The following is a 21,289-nucleotide window of genomic DNA, read 5'->3' as shown; positions in this document are numbered from 1 at the left end:
GTTGCTGGAAACCACTCTTATCTGGCAGCTCTTAAATCATGCTGACTGCCTCCTTCTACTGGCTTTAATTGCCTGGCACGGACTTCAAAGCCCTCTCGCCTTTGCGGCCGAAGTATGGTCCACATTACCTCATAAATCCCAGGAACGCTGCAGCAACCCACAGCAGTCCTACTCTGGTGTAAAGCCTCGGATCTGGGCCCATAACCTCGATGTCGGAATCTGGGGGTTGAAAGGCCAGCTGGCTCGGCCTCAGATGGAGCGTCTCCCCTCAGCCTTGCCGCTGCGGAGATTCATCGACCTCTGCTCCGACGTGAATCAGTGACTCAAGCTTGCCGACTTGAGCACACTTTACTCAGCAGTGTACACTGCACAACAGAAGAGGCTTGAGGCTGTAGACGCATACTAAACTACGCATTTAATATACATAAATCAGGACAAAGAAAATATGGCATCTCTCCTTGTCGTCTTCTCGGAGAGAGACTAAAAACAAAAGCAATACAGAGCGGAAGTTCCGCTCACGCCAGCAATCTGTGCTGGAATGTAAACAGATATGTGACACGCAACAATCCCATGTCTGCAGCAAAGGTTGGAACGGAATTCCCGAAAGGGAGAGTTACTCTTGTGTTCAAATCCTGCTTGTGCATCTCCCACAGGAATCTGGTCAGCCACTGTAGGAACAGGATGCTGTGCTAGATGGGCTGCTGGCCTAATCCAGCAGACTCTTCTTATGTTATTACACGTGTGCATCAAATGCAATCTTATTTCTGTGTTTCCATTTGTTTAACCAGGAATAGTAAACTGGTGTCCTAAGAGCTGCATCTGGCTTTACCCTAGGCTTTCTCATATACATCCAGGCCAGATTTGTTGGCATATTAGTAATTTGGTTAAAGCATAAAAGGGGAATTCCCTGGATACCTAGATCCAGGTTTGGGGCAAGTACACTCTGGGGAGAGAGTCCCAGCAGAGATTTAAAATAAAATTTAAAAATGCAGCAAAGTAAAGCATGGAAATAGAGGGAAATATAGATATCTGCTTCTAAGTTCTTTCCAAAGTTTCCCACTTTGAGACCACACAATTGCTAAATGAAAAATGGTTTACTTACAAACTCTTCAAAGGTCAGATTCATGTGCTTTTCCATTTGGCAGCAGAAAAAGACAGGCAGTACAACTTAGTTTCAAAAATACTAAGAGTTCCTAAATTATTTGTTTAGAAACACAAAGTTGGCTTGCTAAAGCCACGTGGTCTAAGCTTGGAGCATCTAGCTCAAACAGCCTTACTGGAAGGGTTTGCATGGTAGGGGGAAAAGAGAGAACAAAGGATTAGGTAACCCATCCTCCCAAGGCGAGGATGTGTGACCTAGTTAACCTGGCAGGACAGCTTACTCCATGGTGTTAGCCCCTCCCTGCATTAATTAGAGTTATTGGTTATATGAGGCTGAATTATATATTAGCTATAAGTCTTCGACATTAAAGCTCTAAACACTGTAACACCCGGTCCATACACAGGGACTATTTTGAATTCACTGCTCCGCCATGCCCCAAGTCTCCTGGACGTGCAGGACTAGGTTTCCTGTTCCACACACTTGGAGGGAGGAGTCTCTGGTGCAACCTGATTGTTTTGTTTTCATCTTGAAAGGAATTTGCATTTCGGTGACAAGAAAGAAGATGGCCATTGTATAAAACAAGGACAGATCAATGATTCTGAATAAGAAAGAGCTGAAGACGCTAATCAGGCTCCGTTAAAGACGTACCATTATGCCGTCAGCTGCAGATCCTGCTCTGGGTTCCCAATCAGTTTGTAATCAGTTTGTACAATTTGTCAGGTGCATTGGGAATTTGGGGGTGAAAGGTGTTGAGTAAATGTCAGTCAGCATTTGCTGTTAACCATTTGAGGGAGACTGGCTGCAGCTTTCCCAGAAAGTGCTGTGTATCTCCCGAGTGTAGAGAACAACAGGCAGGGTTTGCAGTTCTGATGCACAGTAGATTTGAGACAGCTAGTCACACCACGTTTTCTATGGGACAGCCACCAACTTGGATGTCTTTAAAAGAGAATTAGACAAATTCATGGAGGAGAAGGTTCTCAGTGTCTACCACCCACGATGGTTATGTATGTTCTACCACTGTTGTCAGAAGCAGTATTCCTCTGAATATCTTTGCTGGGAACCACAGCTGGAGAGAATGCTGCTGCACTGAGGTTCTTCTTGGGGAACTTCCCATGGGCACCTGGTTGGCCGCTGTGAGAACAGAATGCTGAACTAGATGGGATTCTGGCCTGATTCAACAGAGATCTCAATGGCTGTCCCATGGAAGAGGGAACAAGCTTGTTTTCTCTTGTTTTGGAGGGTAGGACTCAAACCAATGGCTTCAAGTTGCAAGACAGGAGATTGTGACTCAACATCAGGAATAACTTTCTGATGGTCAGAGCTGTTCAACAGTGGAGCGGTCTCCTCTGGGAGGTTGTAGATTCTCCTTCCTTGAAGGTTTCTTTTTTCTAATATATTTTTATTAATTTTTACATGAAATTTCCCAAAGAACATACAACATGTTTTCTCATCTTATTCAGTGTTTTGGACTTCCATCAACCACATCTGAAGATTTTTCAATCTTTACCACTTAATCTGCATTTCATTAATTTCACTATTACTTTTAATAGTCCTTCACTAATAGTTCTCTTCATACTTTTCTCTGCAATATTTCACATAGTCCTCCTTACAAAACTTCTTGCAATCCTACTAGCATAATCTGTTGATTACAATTGCTTTTCAGATAGTTCGCATATTTACTCCAGTCCTCTGAGAATCTCTGGTCCCGCAGGTTTTGAATCCTTCCTGTCATCTTATCTAATTCTGCATAGTCCATTAATTTTGTCTGCCATTCCTCTTTCGTCAGTAATTCTTCTTGTTTCCATTTCTGTGCCAATAGTACTCTTGCTGCCGTTATTGCATATAAAAACAGTTCATTATCCTGTCTATTAATATCCTCCCCTACACCTTCCTTGGAGGTTTCTAAACAGAGGTTGGATGGCCATCTCTCATGGGTACTTTACTTGAGATTCCTGCATTGCAGGGGGTTGGACTAGATGACCATTGGGATCCCAACCAACACTACAGTTCTATGAGTCTATGATCCTAGTCTTGTTTTTCAGGTTTCCTGAATCTGAGGGTTGCTGCATTTGGTATTTCTTCTGCCAGACCTACACCATAGTATTGAAATAGGCAGAGCTGGGAACCTACTCTGCCAGCTGGTGTGGGCGGGCTTTCACATGAGCATCTATCACTTGTTGGCCTGCACATCTGAATGGGCCTGCCTCCTTCCTTATGCCAAACACCACAGACAGAGCAGATTAAACTTCAGCAGCCACGCATGTCAATGGTGTCAGTTCCCACTTCGACAGTTAGGCATCACATGCAGGAAAATTACTTGTTTCACTAAATGGCAGCCTCATATGTTCGTACAAATGATTATAGGGTTGCTTACATACCTTAAATATATCCAAATCTGATCTTAAGCAAGACGCATGAGCCTGGGAATTAATTTGGTTATTAATCAATCCTTCTGTTGATGTTATGCAAACAGAAAATCATTTACACTGCAAGAAGTTCCAGCCTCCACCAATCAACTTTGTCAGTTCCTTAGCTACTGAAAGTGGCTCAGATATAAACAACAAATGGGACATGAAAGACTGTGAGTACCAACAGAAAAGGCAAAAACATAAAAAGTAGGAAATAGATGCACAAATGTGGAGAATTCCCATAGTTTATTGCCACAGACATGTTCTGGTGGCATGTTCTGGTCTCTCAGCCCAACATGACTTGGCCGTGGGAATGCATCCATTGGTAACCTCAAGCATGGACTACTGTAATTTGATTTACCATCACAGTTTCATCCGAGGTTGTGTTTCCCCTCCAATGGGTGTTTGGATAACGAGGGTGAGAAGGGACAGGACCTTTTCAGTTGTGGCTCCTTGCTTGTGGAATGCTCTCCCTATTAAGAAGAGAAGAAGAAGAGTTTGGATTTGATATCCCACCTTTCACTCCCTTTTAAGGAGTCTCAAAGCGGCTAACATTCTCCTTTCCCTTCCTCCCCCCCAACAAACACTCTGTGAGGTAAGTGGGGCTGAGAGACTTCAGAGAAGTGTGACTGGCCCAAGGTCACCCAGCAGCTGCATGTGGAGGAGCGGAGACTCAAACCCGGTTCCCCAGATAAGAGACTACCGCTCTTAACCACTACACCACACTGGCTGTAGGTCCATCTGGCACCAACACTAATGGTCATTCAACTTCTGGTGGGAAATTATCTCTTCTCTAGGCATTTGACAGATTATGATGATTTGCTGCCCAAGTTCTTTGCTGCTGTTTTACCAGGTCTGTTCCATGAATTTTGTAGGATTCTTGTTATAATGTTTCATTTTTGGTGATGGATGGAAAAGTAGTCCAATTGCCATAACTGCCATTGCCCATGGCTGTCAATATCCTTAGCTGTATCAAAAGAAGCATGGTATCCAAATCAAGGGAAGTACCACACCTGGAACACTGTGTACAATTTTTGGGCACCACCATTTAAGAAGGATATAGACAAGCTGGAAGATGTGCAGAGGAGGGCGACCAAGATTATCATCATCATCATCAAACCTTTATTGGCATCACAATAAATAATAAACCTTTATTGGCATCAGAATAAATAGGCCAGTGCGATCTCATCACCATTTCAACAGTACAGTCATTTGACAAAGGGAAGAAGAGGTGAGCGATCTATTTCATCTCTGTGGGTCTCCAGCAAGGGCAGGATCCTGTACATAGCTGTCAACACTTCCCTTTTTAAAAGGGAAATTCCCTTATTCCAAATAGGATTCCTCGCAAGAAAAGGGAAAAGTTGACAGCTATGATTCTATAGCATACTTCAGCGACAAAAAAATCAAATAAAGGAACTTTGCTACTGTCTTGGTGAGCTCCTGGTCTCTCCCCTGTAATAAGAAGCGTATAACCTCTGTCTCTGGTTTCCATGTTGGAGTACATAGATGGTCTAGTAATTGTTGGTAGAGATCATCATACATTTTACATTTAAGGACCATGTGAGCTAGAGTTTCCACCAGGTGGGCATCACATGGGCAGATCCTATCTTCTTCTGCCATACCCGCAAACCTACCCCAAAGGAGGTTAGAAGGATTAGAATTGATTATCAAGGTTCTGGAAACCAAGCCTTATGAGGAACGGTTGAGGGAATTGGATATGTTTAGCCTGGAAATGAGGACACTGAGGGGAGATATGCTAGCCACCTTCAAATATCTCAAGGGCTGTGGTATGGAAGATAGAAAAAGCTTGTTTTCTCCTGCTCTGGGGGGCAGGTAGGAACAGAACTAATGGTTTCAAGTTACACAAGAAATGAGATACTGACTAAACATCAGGAAAAACTTCCTGATGGTAAGAGCTGCTCAATAGTGGAATGGACTCCCTCAGGAGAGGGTGGACTCTCCTTCTTTGGAGGTTTTCAAGTAGAGGTTGGATGGTCATCTGCAATGGATGTAGAACCCTGATTCTACTTTCCCATCTTTTTCAAGAGACTTGGTTTGGATGTGGGCAGTGATGGTCCATGCAGACAAACCTCTCATGTTCATGATGACCTTAATGGTAGGCACAATTTTGCAGTCCCATTATTATTACCTAGTTGATCTTTTAATGATCATTGCAATTATTGTTTATTGAGTTATGAATCATATTATACATGTTTGCCAAGGTGGTTTACAAACACGTCTTAAAAAGTGCTGAAAGTAGTTATAAAGCAGTACAATGCAAAATTTATATCTAAGGCAGAGACCTTTTCATCTGGCTGGAGAAGCTTGTCAAAAGAAAAATGTCTTCAGTTGTTTCCTGAAAGATACTGGGCACCTGTTGCATCTCAGACAGGGTTACTGTTCTACCAAACAGGGGCAGCCACGTTCAAAGCCCTGCTCCAAGTCACTTCTAGAACTTTGTGTGGCTTGAGTGGTGTAGTGGTTAAGAGCGGTGGACTCATAATCTGGTGAACTGGGTTCGCTTCCCCGCTCCTCCACATGCAGCTGCTGGGTGACCTTGGGCCAGTCACACTTCTCTGAAGTCTCTCAGCCTCACTCACCTCACAGACTGTTTGTTGTGGGGGAGAAAGGGAAAGGAGATTGTTAGCCACTTCGAGACTCCTTAGGGTAGTGATAAAGCGGGATATCAAATCCAAAACTCTTCTCTTCTTCTTTTTTCCTGTCGTGATATTTGGAAAACCTGATCCTAAGCTGTATGTGGCCTTATATCTTAGTATAATTAGTGCTAAATGTTTTTCCAGATATTTTCCAGATATATTAAAAAGAACGTAAAATCTTGGTAAAATTCTGCACAAATGAAAGTGTGTTATACTATAATGTTGGTTCTTGTCATTGCCGTTTCAGCAAATTGGTTTCCCTGCCCCCCATTAAACACTTCCAATCTACACTTGAGATCCATTTTTTCCCCCAAATGTGAAAATATTAGCAAAATACTGCTTAAATGAAAGTGTTATAACACTTAAAAAAAAAAAAACTTTTCCCAGTCACCACCATTTTAGCAAGGTGTTTTTCCCCCTAATTAAACACTTCCAATCCAAAACAAACACTAAAACACTTTGTTTTTTGACATTTCATGGGTTGCAATGGGAAATCATATTTAAATGAATAAGTGCTTAGCACTAAATAAATAAATGATTTTTTTTAAAAAAAGGTTGTCCAGATTTATTATATATTTTAAAATAGCCACTCGGGTGACATGTACCATCTCCAGACTTATCACAGCAGGCCTTTAACACCCACTGATGTGCAGGGACCATAGGAGGATGAATGTATAGGAAAAGTGAAACATCCCCTGACAGCGTAGAAGACGAACTGCAGCTGTGCTCGTAGCTTCTTGCAGAAGAGCCATGCTTTATTTGTGCTAGGGGCCATCCATCTGGATCAACCAGCATGTCACAAATGAATGTACAATGTTGTCTCTGACCATTGGGTCCACCTAGTTTATCATTTATGGAAGGAACAGACAATCTGTGGCCCTCTAGATGTTGTGTAGTGTTTAAGACAACTTCCAACCTCCCGGACCATTGCTTATGGAGTCCAGCAAGACCATCCCTGGTCTCACATACCCTCCAAGTGTCCCTGTTTTCCAGGGACAGTCCCAGAATTACCATCCCAGCTTCTAATTTGATCCCAGAAAGTCCCTATTTCCCCCGCCAGTGCTGCTACCACCGAGCTTGGGGAGGAGGATGAGACAGCACTTGTCCTGAACTGCGGTGGCTGTGACAACTGCAACATAATATCCTGTTGCCACTCCTTGGCCTCTCCAGGGCCGCTACTGCTGGCCTCCTCCCTTGGGCAGCTTGTAGTGGCTGCTGGAGACCAGGTGAGGAGAAAGAGGAGAGGATGCTACTGCTGATGCCAAGTCTTGTGTGATGTGCTGACTCTGGTGAGCAGCCAGAGGGCAGGACTGCCTTGCACAGGAAGAAAGGGGAAGTGGTTCACAAGGAGTGTTGGTGTGTTTTTTTAATGCTGTGGGTTAAACCACAGAGCCTAGGGCTTGCCACTCAGAAGGTCAGCGGTTCGAATCCTTGTGACAGGGTGAGCTCCCGTTGCTCGGTCCCTGCTCCTGCCAACCTAGCAGTTCAAAGCATGTCAAAATGCAAGGAGATAAATGGGTAGCGCTCCAGCGGGAAGGTAAACGGCGTTACCGTGCGCTGCTCTGGTTCGCCAGAAGCGGCTTAGTCATGCTGGCTACATGACCCGGAAGCTGCACACTGGCTCCCTTGGCCAATAAAGCGAGATGAGCGCCGCAACCCCAGAGTCGGCCACAACCGGACCTAATGGTCAGGGGTCCCTTTACCTTTACCTGCTTCTTTCAGAGAAAACTTAAACTTGGCATTTAAGAGAACCAAGACCAACTTGGCTGTGAGTCCTGGAAGACGTGCTCCCTGCTTTGCTGGCCATTTCCCACCTGATCTGGGAAGATGGGACCAGGACTGACTCCAGCTACAAAAGCTGAGGCTGCTGACCAGACCCTTGGGGTGGGTGTTGTGGGGTTATTTTTGTTGCTGTTGCTTTTGCATCTTTATTTTCAGACCTTATGGTGAATTGTGTGGAATTTGTTTCAGTTTGGCGCTGTACTTTCTGATGTGTTTTAAGTATTGTTGACGACGACTTGCGCTGTGTTTGCGATGATGTAAACCTTGCCCTGTTGTAAGCCACCTTGCGCATAGTTTTAACGGTGGAAGGGCGGCATACAAATTGAACGATGGTGATCCAATGTGTTGTTGTTGCTGCACCCGTCTGTCTTGAGAGACAATGGAGTGCGCCATCAGGGGTGAATTCAAATCTGTGCCTTAGCAGCACCGAAGTGAACTCCCCAGGGTGTTTCAAGTTACAAGAAAGGAGATTACGGTTAAACATCAGGAAGAACTTTCTGGCAGTAAGGGCTGTTCGACTGAGGAACGGACTCCCTCAGGAGATGGTGGTTTCTCCTTCTTTGGAGGTTTTTAAGCAGAGGTTGGATGGCCATCTGCCATAGGTGCTTGGACTAGATGACGCTCAGGGTCCCTTCCAACTCTATAATTCTATGATTCAATGATACTGTACCATCAAGAATTGTTGTTGTTGTTTAGTCTTTTAGTCGTGTCCGACTCTTCATGACCCCCTGGACCAGAGCACGCCAGGCACTCCTGTCTTCCACTGCCTCCCGCAGTTTGGTCAAACTCATGTTGGTAGCTTTGAGAACACTGTCCCACTATCTTGTCCTCTGTCGTCCCCTTCTCCTTGTGCCCTCCATCTTTCCCAACATCAGGGTCTTTTTCAGGGAGTCTTCTCTTCTCATGAGGTGGCCAAAGTATTGGAGCCTCAGCTTCAGGATCTGTCCTTCCAGTGAGCACTCAGGGCTGATTTCCATCAAGAAATCAGTATTCCATCAAGAATACTACTATTTTATTGAGGTTTTTTGTTATTATGCCATGTTATTATGTTTTTAATGTTGTACAGTGCCCAGGGATCTTCAGATAAAAGGCGATATATAAATTGAATAAATAAAGAGAGAGAGTGTGTGTGCTATGGCTCAGTAGGTTAGAACACCGCGTGGATAACACCAAGGTTGCAGGTTCGATTCCCTTATGGGACAGCTGCATACTCTTGCATTGCAATGGGCTGGACAAGATGATCTTCATGGGTCCCTTCCGACCGTTCTTTGATTCTATGATTCTTTCTCTTTCTCCCTCGACGCTCCTTTCCCGCGCTTGGCCACCGGGGGCGCTGGAAGGGAAGGGAAAAGCGACGGAGGGGGGAGCTATGGAGCAAGCCAGAGACCTGCACAAGCCACCGGCGGCGGCGGCGGCGGCAGCAGCAGCAGCAGCAGCAACGACGCACCGAGGAGGCGACAGTGTCGGCGGCGGCGGCGGCGCAGGCTTCTCCTCTCCGGCTCGGATGAAACTGCGGTGATCGGCAGAAACCGTTTCTCCAGCAGCCCTCGAGGGCTCGCCGAGCCAGAGCGCGAGAGGAAGCGAGCGAAAGGGAGCCAGGCAGGTCGCCCTTGGAGCCGCGAGCGGGAGCAGCCGGGCGCAGGCTGGGGTCCCGCTCGCGCCCCCGGATTTGCCCTCCCGCGGACCCACCGGAGAGAGAAAGAGAGCGGGGGGAGGACCCCAAGCGGCAGCTCGCCTCGCGTCGACCGGGATTTTACGCCAGTGCATTGATTTCCCTTCTTCGCAACGAGAAGAGCAATTCCTTCCCTCTCCCTTTCTCCTCCCCTCCCCAGTCTTTCTCCTTCTTTTCTTCCCTCCCCTCCACTGCCACCCCCCTTTTTAAAAAAAGCCCGTAGCAATTTTTTTAACCTCACTCGGCTTTTTAAAATATATATATATCTTTTTTTGTTTTTGCATGCGTGATTTGTTTTGAAAAAAAGAGAAATTGTTCGAGAGGCGCCATTTTTCACCTCCTTGGGAGGAAAAAAAGAGAGAGAGGAGAAAATCTGTTTCCATCTCCCTTGTTTCTCGACCGTGTGCAATCGTCTCCCTTTCCTTTTTCTCGCCCTCCCTCCTTCCTTCCTTCCCTCTCCTCCCTCCCTCTTTCCTGAGTGGGGGTCTCCGCCGAGAAGCCCCCGCGAACCCGCCTCTCCGCCTCCCCCCTCCGGCCCCCCCATCTGACAGTTCCCCGCGCGCCATGGCGCCCCTGCGCCAAAATCGCCAAACAGGAGCGGCAGCCGAAGGAGCAATAATACCTTAGGGGGCGGGGAAGGGTGCTTTGCTTTTATTTATTTATTTTTAAAAAACATTTTTTTTGGAGGGGTGGAAAAAAGGGGCTTAGGGGTCGGGATCTGGAAACCCGCCCCTCCCTACTCCGTTCACACGCCTCCCCAGCCTCCCCTCTACACGCATCGCGGTCGGCTGAGAAGAATCCTCGCGAAGCGCGGAGAAAGGAGAGGCAAGGCGCGCGTTGCTCCCACGAAGGACTTTGGGGAGCTTAGCGAAGCCGGGCGCTTGGCTTTCCGAGAAGATAATGGGTGAGTCCTCATGAGCTATGGGTGGGTGCTTGGGGGGAGGGCTGGGGAGCTTTTTGGGGGGTGTCTGTAGGGGGTTCCAGAAGGCTGGCGGATGGGTGCCAGGAGGACGAAAAGTTGAGCTCTTTTTTTGGAGGCGCGGGAAAAGGGGGATTTCCCCGCTGCTTCTTGGCGCTGCGTTTGTTGCTCAAAAGTCACTCGTATTGCAATAACCTGTGAGTATTATATGCAGATATTAGTTGCGGATCTGCGTGAGTTTGATGTGCTTTTGGTTTTTTTAAGGGGTGCGAGGGAAAGTGGGGGGTCGTGATTTGGGTGCTGGAAGGAGTTTGCCCAAGAGCGCATGCGGCCCGAGGCTAGGCGTGTTTACTCGGAAGTAAGCCCCCAACCAGTCACCCCAGGCACAGGCAGTGCTCAAGGGGGCTTACTCCCAGGTAAGCCTGCGGAGCAGACTCCCCTCCTTTCCCTTAAGCTAGCTCACTGTGACTTGGGATGGCAGTGAGTCCCCCGCCCACCACCACCACCCTCTGCTGAATTTAGAGAGAACAGGCGTCGGATCGGGCCCCTGCAGGCGCTGGCTTGGGAGCAGGCCCCGATCCAGTCGGTTTACTGCCGAGGAAAGCTGCCCAGCTCGTGGCGCTTGCGCGGCTGTCAATTTCCCCGCGCGCTTTACTTGGGGGCCGAGGACGCAGCAGGACTTCCTGCGGGAGGGATCCGGCTGCAGAGCTGTTGCAGGCTTACTTGGGAGTAAGCAAGGCTAGCGCACGTCCTGCAGGGCACTTGCTCGCGAGTAGGCTGACCTACGAGCAAAACAGGAGCCAGGATCGGGTTGCAAAGGGGCAGGCCTGGGACTTATCCCAGAGTAAGCATGCGTATAGGACTGGGCTGTTAAATTCCTTCCTCTGCGACCCACCTACCCGTAGTAACCTGCCTGCTTATGGGGTTTTGCTGGTGGTTGGCTGGGAGGTGGCAGACTTGCTGTGTCTGAGGTGTGCGGAGCGGGTGGCAAGACGGCATTCCCTCTCGCTTGCAGCTTCCAGCGTGGATCTTGCGAGAGTAACGAGCTTCGCGCCAGGAAAGTGTGGCTGTGGAGCAGAATGAGATGGTAGCGCTGCTTTTTTAAAAGAGAGCGAGCGAGCGAGCATGCATCAGAATTTGGGGGTATTGCACAGTGCACTACGGCCACACCGTTTCATGTTTGCGCGGTTTGCGTTATACTTTGGCTCCCAACCCCCACCCCTTCTCCGGCCAAGCCTTTTGCGAGGCTCTTCGAGTGCTATTTTGACATTGGCAAAAGGACACTCTGGCAACTGCTACGGTTTGCGGCGCATAAACAAGCCCTGCTCGCTCTGTGTGTTTGTCCGTGTAGCAGGGGCTGGATAATTAACAGTGCAGGTTTTCTTTTCTCTCTCTCCCGCCCGCTTCCCTGTTTGTGTCAGAGTCAACCTCGTTAATAGATCGGCTACTAATAAATCCAGGATTACCCTTCAGCTACCCTCCCATGCCTTAGTTGGTGTGGTTTTTTAAAAAAAACAACACACACCAAAAACACAGTGTCTGCGTCTTCCCCTCCAAATTCCCGAGCTCTGCTTCTGATTCCTGCAAACACTTTGCTGTGCTTTTTCCTCCCAAAGCTATCTATTTATTTTGCAAGAGAGGAGAGAAAATGCTGGAGGTTGGAGGCATTAAGAAAGCGAAAGAGCTTGTAGCACATGTGGGGGCGAGGGCAGGAGGTGATCTTAGCCTCTGGTTTCCTCCCTTCTCGTGCCTTTCCTTTTGCAAACAGCAACAGAATGCTGCGTGCTTTGAAAAAATACAAATAAATAAAAGGTTGAAATAGCCTGATAGCAAATGCTGCGAGGCTTGATATCAAGTAATAAGCTGGAATAGATACTTTTGTGTTCGGTGGATGGCTCCTTTGTAACGCAGCATTGTGATGTATTTGGGGAATTGTAGAAACACCATACAGATTATGTTGTGTCCAGAAGATGGAGAGAAGAGAAGAATTTCTTTCCTTGTTGTTTGAATGGGGTTTCTCTCTCAACCCCCGGAACATTGCAACCTCCCCAAAATTGTATCTCGGCCATCCACTAAAGTTGTGCTTTAGGAAATCTAGTTGGCATTGTTGTGATGATTTCGCATGCGAACTGGCTTTTTGTGTGTGCCTTCTCTTCATCTGGATGTGTTGGAGGCAACGGATTGAGTTTGGACCTGTTTGTGGAGGGTGGAAAAACTCTGTCAACTTTGCCAGTCTGTTAGAGCGCACAGACCTCCCCAGCAGGGAAGAAAACAAAGCCAAGTCCTCCCCCCCCTGCCCTTCCCTCCCCCACTGCCAAATCCAAGACTCCCCCTTCCAAACCGAAGCAGGAGGAAAAGAAGGGAGAGCAGCCTTTGCAGGAAAACCCCATCAGAGCTGCAGTAGTGAGGTTTTCCTTTGCATGGGGTGGATGGCTTTTGGTGTAGGGTGTGTGTGAGGGTGTCTGGGTGTGAAGGAGGGGTGGATGGGATCTGGGAGGAGCCGGGATCTGGGAGGGTGAGCGGATTCAGACTTGCGTGGCCTTGAAAAGGTTCCTCCTCCTCCAGATCAGTTCTTCAATGGTGGTTCCTATAGCATGGGTCATCGGATTCATCTCTTTTGCTCCAGGCCTATTTCCTTAGTGCCTGGAGGAGAGACTGCAGTGGCAGCGAAGTGCAGTGCAAGTGTTCATGTGTTTAGTGTTTTGGAGCCTCTAGGCTCCATAGTGAAAGAGAATGGGTGAGTGGGAAGTTGAGAGCTAGTTTCTGTTTCTCTTCCCTAGAAAGCTACCTAGGATGATTTCATACTGGGGGTGAAATACTATCTATTCTGAGGAAGTAAGAATCCTAGCAGAAGGCTTCTTGAACTCAAGAGCTGAGTACAGTGGTACCTCGGGTTAAGAACTTAATTCGTTCCGGAGGTCTGTTTTTTATATATAAATATTTATTAAGATTTTACAAATTATATCAAACAAAACAATACACACAAACACAAACAAAAAAGAACAAGTATAATTTCAAAACCTTATTTTCTTAAAACTTACTTCACCGACCTCCTCATACCTCCCCTATCTGCATTCCCATTTCAAATATTTAGTTCAGCAAATCCTCACCCTTAATTTTATCTAATTGTCAACCTTTCTTTTCTTTTGACTTAATCTTTACAGCTGTACTCCATTTATTTTCTAACACCACATCATTCTAGCACTCATTAATTTTACAATGTTTCTTAAGATAGTTCTTAAATCGTTCCGGAGGTCCGTTCTTAACCTGAAACTGTTCTTAACCTGAAGCACCACTTTAGCTAATGGGGCTTCCTGCTGCCGCCATGTCGCTGCTGCATGATTTCTGTTCTCATCCTGAAGCAAAGTTCTTAACCCAAGATACTATTTCTGGGTTAGCGGAGTCTGTAACCTGAAGCGTCTGTAACCTGAGGTACCACTGTACAGTCATACCTTGGGTTATAGCCACTTCACATTGCATTTTTGGGGGTTACGGACTGCCGAAACCCGAAAGTTCTGGAACGGGTTACTTATGGGTTTCGGCGGTCGCGCATGTGCAGAAGCGCTAAATTGCACTTTGCGCATGTGCAGAAGTGCCAATCGCAACCCGTGCATGCGCAGATGTGGGTTGTGAACGCTGCGGATTGCGAATGTGCATCCCGCATGGATCACATTTGCAACCCGAGTGTCCACTGTATCTTTCCCTGCTCCTCCTAGCAACTCTCTGCTCCTGCAGAAACTTCCTAGAGTTTGCATTCTGATGTAGCAGTTCTCCCCCTCCCCGCCACAGATTCCCACATTCCCACATTTTCACGGATGTGGAAAGGAATTGGCCCGGAGATGAAGAGGGTACAGGAAACCCTCAAGATTGGTAGGAAGCGAGCTTTCTAGGAAAGGTCTCTCAATATTAGCTGAGAGCTTGAGAAGAGGGGGAAGAGGACGGATTTTGGGTTATGCTTCCTCTCTTGACTTATGGAAGCAAACGGTGGTCTAGACAGAGCCCTGTCAGAAGTAGGTGGCATGTAACCAAGCGGAAGGGAGAGAAAGCATATGCGGACCATATTTTCGCCTCCCGCCCCGCCCTTTCGCCTCTTACTTTATATTGAAAGCAGAGGTGTTTCATTAACTCTAAGATGTCAGCAGCCCGGCAGTGCGGTCAAAGTGGTGAGGCAAGGGAGCGATGCCGGCCAGCCCGCTCCGGGGTGGGGGCACCCAGTGTGCCATTGCCTTATATGTACATCTGTGGAGTTGGAAAGGATGTTCCAAGCAAGCCGACTGTTGATCCTGCTCATCTTCTTGCTGGGGGGTGGGGAGGGAAGTAACTCGATCCCTCCCATACTGACAGGAGGATTTTGCAGGGTGGCCAGGAGCTTGCAACTCTGACCAGCTTCAAGTGTGCATTCAGTCTCAGGAACCTTGGTGGCAATGGTGTTTTTTTTTATTAAGAGACACATGTCTTTAAAGTCACGCCCTGCCAATCTGATGCAAAGGGCCTGAAAAGCTTTTGGAGCTGGGCTCAACTCGCTGAAGGAATTCAGAAATAACCAAGTGCTCAAACCTTCAGTCAGAAGGAGGGTTTTTATACTCTCAACCAATAGAAGTATAAAGGAGGACATATTGCTTGTCTAAATAAAAAAATTCCTTCCAGTAGCACCTTAAAGACCAACTAAGTTAGTTCTTGGTATGAGCTTTCGTGTGCATGCACACTTGTTCAGATACACTGAAACAGAAGTTGCCAGACCCTTCTATATAGTGAGAAGGTGGAGAGGGGTATTACTCAGAAGGGTGGTGGGAATGGGAGATTGGCAGATAGCTGAGATGAGCCTGTTGACGACTCTTAACGACTGTAATAGGTCTTACAGGAAAAGGCAAGGGGTGAGAAGGTGAGAAATGGCTTAGTCATGTATAATGAGATAAGAATCCAATGTCTTTGTTCAAACCAGGTCTCTCCATGGTTTTAAGTTTGGTAATGAGTTCATACCAAGAACTAACTTAGTTGGTCTTTAAGGTGCTACTGGAAGGAATTTTTTTATTTTGACTATGGCAGACCAACACGGCTACCTATCTGCTTGTCTAAACTTTGTGATAATCTGAATTCACTGTACAGTCATACCTCGGGTTACAGACACTTTGGGTTGCACGATTTCAGGTTGCACACCACGCTGAACCGGAAGTACTGGAACGCGTTACTTCTGGGTTTCGGCACTTGTGCATGCGCAGAAGAGCTAAATCGCGCTTTGCGCATGCACAGAAGCGCCGAATCGCAACCCGCGTTTGCACAGACACGGTGCTGTGGGTTGCGGGCACTGCGAGTTGCGAACATGCTTCCTGCATGGATCATGTTCGCAACCTGAGCATCCACTGTACAGTGGTACCTTGGGTTAGATATGCTTCAGGTTACATATGCTTCAGGTTACACACTCCGCTAACCTAGAAATAGTGCTTCAGGTTAAGAACTTTGCTTCAGGATAAGAACAGAAATCGGGCTCTGGCAGCGCGGCGGCAGCAGGAGGCCCCATTAGCTAAAGTGGTGCTTCAGGTTAAGCACAGTTTCAGGTTAAGAACAGACCTCCGGAACAAATTAAGTACTTAACCCGAGGTTCCACTGTACTGTAAGTTTCCCTGCAAAGCTTTATATCTGTGTGATCCTAAAATAACTGCCTTCCTTTTTTTCTCAGCATCCGATGATACAAAGTTTCTCTCCCTTTCCTCTTTGGTATTTGTTTTGAATCTGTTACTTTCTGTTATGTTCTCCTTTTGGACATTACGTATTTCTATTTCAAATCTGCCTTGTCTTTGACACTTCATTTCCCCCACCTATTTCTTGCAAAGCTCCAGTGCCCTTTTACAGCTGCTGCTGCAACAGGCAGCAATCCAGCAGGAGAAGCTCCTCCCAGCACAGTGAAGTGGGAAAACTGTTCCTGTTGGATTTTTTTTTTTTTTTGACAGCATTAATGGAGTATTGGGGAGGTTCTGTTGGGGAGGGGGATAACTGAGCCAGACATTTGGACCACCCTGTGTTGCTCATTGTCTTTGTCCCCATTTTACAGATGGGGAGCTTGAGGGCAAAACAGCAATGGCTTCCCCTCGGTCACACAGGGAGTATACAGTACCAGGCTTCTCAGGGCTGATTTTAAATGCTGTAGACTTCATGTATAGAGCCCTGCCCTGGGTTTAAGCTTGAAGCTGGAATGTTGTAGAACCTGAAACTAGCTGGCTGTTCAATAGATAGAGCCCTTTTCTTTAAATTTGCAAAAATACTTGCAGGGCTCCTGTGTCCTGGATAAAGCCTGGTGGCATTTGAAGCCCCGGTATTGGCCTTCAACATTCCTACCACATTCTATACAAATTAGGGGCACAGGAAAATTGAAAGATGCCTTATACTGAAACATACCACTGGCCCACTTAGCTCTGTATTGTCTGTGCTGACTCAGAGTGCCTCTCCAAGGTTTCAGATAGGGACATTCCCAGCCCAACATAGGGTGTCGAGGACTGAACCTGGGACCTTCTGCAAAGCAGTTGCTCTACCACTGAGCTACGTAAAAAGGTAAAGGGACCCCTGACCATTAGGTCCATTTGTGACCGACTCTGGGGTTGCGGCGCTCATCTCGCTTTACTGGCCGAGGGAGCCGGCGTACAGCTTCCAGGTCATGTGGCCAGCATGACTAAGCCACTTCTGGCGAACCAGAGCAGTGCACGGAAACGCCGTTTACCTTCCCGCCAGAGTGGTACCTCTTTATCTACTTGCACTTTGACGTGCTTTTGAACTGCTAGGTGGGCAGGAGCAGGGACCGAGCAACGGGAGCTCACCTCGTCACAGGGATTCGAACCGCTAACCTTCTGATCAGCAAGTACTAGGCTCTGTGGTTTAACCCACAGCGCCCCCCTCCTAAATGGAACCAGTGTTAGAAACTCAGATATATCAGCTAGGCACCAATTACCTCCTCATACCGGGATTGCGGTGGCCAAAACGGAACGGCTACTTGGCATTTGCAGGCCAGACAGCTCAAAAGTTGTGTTTTTCAATACAACTTTTGGGTTCCTGAACTTCGTTCTGATGGTGCGGATAAAATATAACAGATGGAATTCCCCAGGATATGTTGCTAGTGTGTGGAAACAGGTTAGGGCCAAGGATTCCCAGGCACACACCTCCAGATGGCGGAGGTGTCAGGTGGCATCCTGGTGCCTGGGCATCTTCACTTGGTCGCAAGTGGTTGAAAGCCAGGTGCAAAATGTGCCTGGTGAATTTTGAACGCTGAACAGAACCATGTAGTACTTTGAGTTCTTTGGAGGAAAAGATGGGGTATAAATGCGAGGAATAACTAAGAGATAAACTTGAAGGCTGCATCAAGGGCTTTGAAGATGGATCAGCTAAAAGCTCAAAGTGTTGGTGTTGACCTTTAAAGCCCTAAACGGCCTCGGCCCAGTATAGCTGAAGGAGCATCTCCACCCCCATCACTGAGAGCCTTCTGGCGGTTCCCTCGCTGCGAGAAGCCAAGTTACAGGGAACCAGGCAGAGGGCCTTCTCGGCAGTGGCTCCCGCCCTGTGGAACGCCCTCCCACCAGATGTCAAAGCGATAAACAACTACCTGACATTCAGAAGACATTTTAGGGCAGCCCTGTTCAGGGACGTTTTTAATGTGTGACATTTTAGTGTATTTTTGGTCTCTGTGGAAGCCACCCAGAGTGGCTGGGGAAACCCAGCCAGATGGGCGGGGTACAAATAATAAATTATTATTATTATTATTATTATTATTATTATTATTATTATAGGCCCAATGGTCTGACTCTGTATAAGGCAGCTTCCTACATAAGACATGTTAGTTTGTCTAGGCATTTGGATCTTGAAGTCCATTTCCCCCACCCCAACCCTGAATATGGCCTTTGTGTATTATCTACTGTTTTACTTTACTCATTTGAAATAAAATAAACTTGAAGAAGCTGGGTGAACTTAGACCCTTACTCACCAATTTCAGGTTAAAGCAGCCTTTGGACTACAACTCCCATCACCGTCCTTGACCACTGGCCATGTTGGCTAGGAATGATGGGAATTGTAGTCCTACAATACCTAGGGACCCAAGACTGAGAAAGGTCTAGAATATCCAGGGCTTTCCCCCCCTCCTTTTTCCAGTCAGTACTCACTGGAACTCAGTTCTGGCACTTCTCAGCTGGGCACCATTACCATTATAAGAGAACAAGGGAGATGTTCATGATGAGTTCTGGCACCTCTTTTTCTAGTACTGAGAACATCTTTGGACAACCTAGTCTTGGACTACAACTCCCATCAACCCCCAACCATTGTGGTCCGAAACATCTGGAGGACTCCCCTTTTGGCAAAGGATGGCCTAGACTAGCCCTCTGCAATGACGACTCCTGTCTTCACCTATAAGACAGTTTGGTGAGCAGGGCCTTATCTACACTGCCACCTTTTGCTCTTGTGCCCTTTGTAGCAACCTGGTGCAGGTGAGGCTCTTCCTGTGTAATTGGCGGGAAGAGCTTCTGCCTTAAAATCTTGCATGTTGGGGTCAGACTGGACACACATGCTTAATTACACAATCGCCCCATTTGTATGAAGCAGGTGTGTTTAAACATCAGATGGGACCACCCTCCACCATCTTGTTTCATTGCTTCCTGTCATCTCAGGATCTTCACATCCAGCCGTGCTAACGTCTGTAACTGAAGCAAGGATTTGGGTACCTGAGTATTGGGGTGATGATAAGGTAGGGAGGAATTGAGACATGCCACCTTTAAAATCCAGACCTGATTTATCCATGAATGTGTGGCAGACAGGTGGCTAAACAAAATGGCTGCTGCCGTTGAGCCTACTTTGGCCTTCAGGCTGCCATTAAAGTCGTTGTTCTCAGCGGGGGGGCACATACCCCACAGGGGGGCAATTTGATTTTTAAGGGGGGGGGGCAATTCGAGAATGAGTTATTAACAGTTGATGGCCTTTGAGGCTTCCTCCACGTGAATAGGAGTTCACTTTTTGAATAATAAGAATTATGTTGTATTTAGTCGTGTCCGACTCTTTGTGACCCGGATCACTGCCTTGCCGTGGTGAAGGGGCTTGAATAACTCAGAGAATAACCCAAGATGGACAGGCCATAGTGGAGAGTTTTCACCAAACGTGATCCACCTGGAGCAGGAACCGGCAAGCCACTCCAGTATCCCTGCCAAGAAAACTCCATGGACAAAGACAACAAGCAATAAGAATTATAGGTCGGGGTTTTAGAGATGCTTAGGTTGGGAATCGCCAAAAAAAGGTTGGGAACCACTGTATTAAAGGGAGAGAAGAAGGGGTAAAGGGATAACAACACCTAGGTTTGGCACATCTTCTGCTGCATATTCACCGAGTGAGCTTCTTGAATTCATTCCTATCCTGCTACTCTTCCCTTCAGCGCAATGGGAACATGGACAATCCATCTTGGGCAGAGATTCCCTTCTGTTCCTGCTTTCTTGGACCTACGAAGCATCCCTGAGGCCAAGGGCCTGTGTATTTTCTTTTGGTTTGTGTACAGTGCCTGGTTAGCATGGGGACTCCAGTAGTAACAGTGAATCATAACAATATGAAGGCATTTGGAAGCGTTGTATAAATAGGCAGCCGTAATGCGGCAGATAATTCAGTTGATGAGGCATTTCAGGTCACCGGAGTATGGGGGGCGGCGGGAAAGGGAGATTCCTGCAAAATCTTAATTTGCAGGGCTGTGTGCACCTGGTAATTACACCAGGGGGGGAATTTGATAGTGGATGTAAGTTTACTACCCCGAGACTCTCAGCTTCCATTTAAAAACAAACAGCAGTGTGAGTGTCTGCCCTTTACAGAGACCGTTGCCAGGTTGCAACCTGCAGATTCCTTATTACCAGATTTCTTTCCCACCTTAAGGTCCCAGGGCGAGTAACGACAATGTAAGAATACAATATCACGCCTGTGAAAATGGACGGGAAAGCGAAATGTCTGTTGTAATGTCAGAAACCCCAGGAGGACTGGGGAAGGTTTCCAGTGAATAGGACTTAGAGCCTCAAAGACCTTTATTTGTCCCTTTGTAGGGCTTCCAAAAGTGGTATAAATTATGCAAAACAGGCATATGCAAATCAGCCTTGTTTTTTGCAACTTATAAAAACTCAGGTTCTCTTGGGGCAACATTTATATTTAATTTCTGTTTTGTTTTGTTTTTTGCACATATTTCCCTGGCTGAAACATTTGCATAGTGTGCTGTAGCCCCTAAGCTGTGATGGCAGTCTGTGGGGAAAATTGGAATAAATCAGAACTTTCCCCCTAGAACCCAGAAATTTGACAAGTCTTATGAGTAGATCTCTTTTTTCTGAGCCTCATATAAACAGTGGGGGCCTTCCCATTTCAATTCATGCAACTAGGAAATGACTGTTTGGTTGTGGAGTACAGGCAACAACCAATTTTGTTGTTGTTGTTGTTTAAAGTGTCCAACTCTTCGTGACCCCATGGAACAGAACACGCCAGGCACCCCTGTCTTCCACTGCCTCCCGCAGCTTGGTCAAACTCATGCTGGTAGCTTCGAGAACACTGTCCAACCATCTCGTCCTCTGTTGTCCCCTTCTCCTTGTGCCCTCCATCTTTCCCAGCATCAGGGTCTTTTCCAGGGAGTCTTCTCTTCTCATGAGGTGGCCAAAGTATTGGAGCCTCAGCTTCAGGATCTGTCCTTCCAGTGAGCACTCAGGGCTGATTTCCTTCAGAATGGATAAGTTTGATCTTCTTGCAGTCCATGGGACTCTC

At 47.0% G+C, this 21,289-nt stretch overlaps 1 protein-coding gene across 2 annotated transcripts in view; it reads left to right on the top strand.

Annotated features, from left to right (window-relative positions):
• Positions 1-9,325: 9,325 nt before the first annotated feature.
• Positions 9,326-21,289, top strand: part of SETBP1 (SET binding protein 1) — a 257,268-nt gene continuing 245,304 nt past the window's right edge. For both annotated transcript variants that reach the window (XR_014517224.1, XM_083465686.1), the window contains exon 1: positions 9,326-10,525. The gene's annotated coding sequence lies outside the window, so the exon portion shown is untranslated. The remainder of the gene's footprint in view (positions 10,526-21,289) is intronic.

Source organism: Podarcis liolepis, assembly GCF_965112155.1.
Source record: "Podarcis liolepis genome assembly, chromosome: 11".
NCBI classification, from domain to species: Eukaryota; Metazoa; Chordata; class Lepidosauria; order Squamata; family Lacertidae; genus Podarcis; species Podarcis liolepis.
The sequence above is the reverse complement of the archived record's forward strand: the minus strand, read 5'-3'. Positions and strand labels throughout refer to the sequence as shown.